Source organism: Herpailurus yagouaroundi, unplaced genomic scaffold (assembly GCF_014898765.1).
Source record: "Herpailurus yagouaroundi ecotype Mexico unplaced genomic scaffold, PumYag 181, whole genome shotgun sequence".
NCBI classification, from domain to species: Eukaryota; Metazoa; Chordata; class Mammalia; order Carnivora; family Felidae; genus Herpailurus; species Herpailurus yagouaroundi.
Window position 1 is genome coordinate 366,517 of NW_024412412.1, and position 1,138 is coordinate 367,654.

The window sequence follows — 1,138 nt, forward strand, 5'->3', positions numbered from 1 at the left end:
GACAAATTGGAAGATGCTAGAAACACTGCAGAGAAATGCGACTGTGAACAGGTTTCTCTGATTCATCTTGTATCCACAACCCTTGGCACTTGGAACTTTGCTGTCAAATAAAATGCAATGGATTAACAGGAGTGATCAGTTCTATGAAGAAGAACTCTTATGGAGACAGGGCTTTTGTTTAAAGGTCCTGGAATTTCTGGAAAAGGCTGGTTCATCCCTCTCCAAACATTTTGGATCACCTGCTTCCTATTCTGGTCCCTGTCCATTTTCCTATGAACCTTCATCTTGCCGGCCCCACTGTCCTGGCAGCTCAGACTTGCCGACAACCCAGGGGGAGATGTGGAGGGGTGTGTTCTTTCAGAAGCATTACAAGGGGCCCCCCTGACCTGCTCCAGGCACATAACCGCAAGGGCGCAAAGGGGAGTGAGAACACTTGGCCTCCGGTTCCCAGCGGAGCAGAGAGGTCTTTGCCCGGTGACCCTCCTTGTCTGCCGGCCATCTGGTCTGGGAAAGGCATTCCCGCGTATTTAATGAAGGTTTATCGAAATACGGCCAATGTCGCTCAGTTGTCCAGATCGCTCAGGTTGTCGATGCAACTTGTGCTGAATTAATCCTTCCTCCTCCCTTGGCCGCTGTCTTCTCGGTTTTGCTGAGAGCAAACGCACGGAGGCGGCCAGACCCCACGGATGATGCTCGCCGCTCTGCGCCCAGGTTTCCTACTACAGAGAAGGCTGTTCCTGGGGCCGCCATGGTGCACCCCGTCTTCCCTGCGGACACCACGCACAGTTACTGCACAGGACAGTGCGCCCACGGAGGGAGGAGGAGGCTCGGCTTCGGGGCACCCCCAGCCGCAGGACGGACACAACGGCGACACACCCTTGCCAGCAGCTGGAGCACGCATGTTCTCCCGAGTCCTCCCAGGCTAGGGAGCATCTGGGTCCGGAGCCGACTTCACCTGGGCGCGCGTTCCTCCTCGGGACCCGGAGCGCGTGGTGCTGCTCGCCGGGGGCCGAGGCACGTGTGGGATCCGCGCGCTAACTTCGCGGCGCTCGGGCACTCTCCCGCGGGCGGCGCCGGAACCTCGGGACCGCCGGCCGAGCTCCTCGCGTCCGCAGCCCTCGCGGGCGCCCGGCGCAAC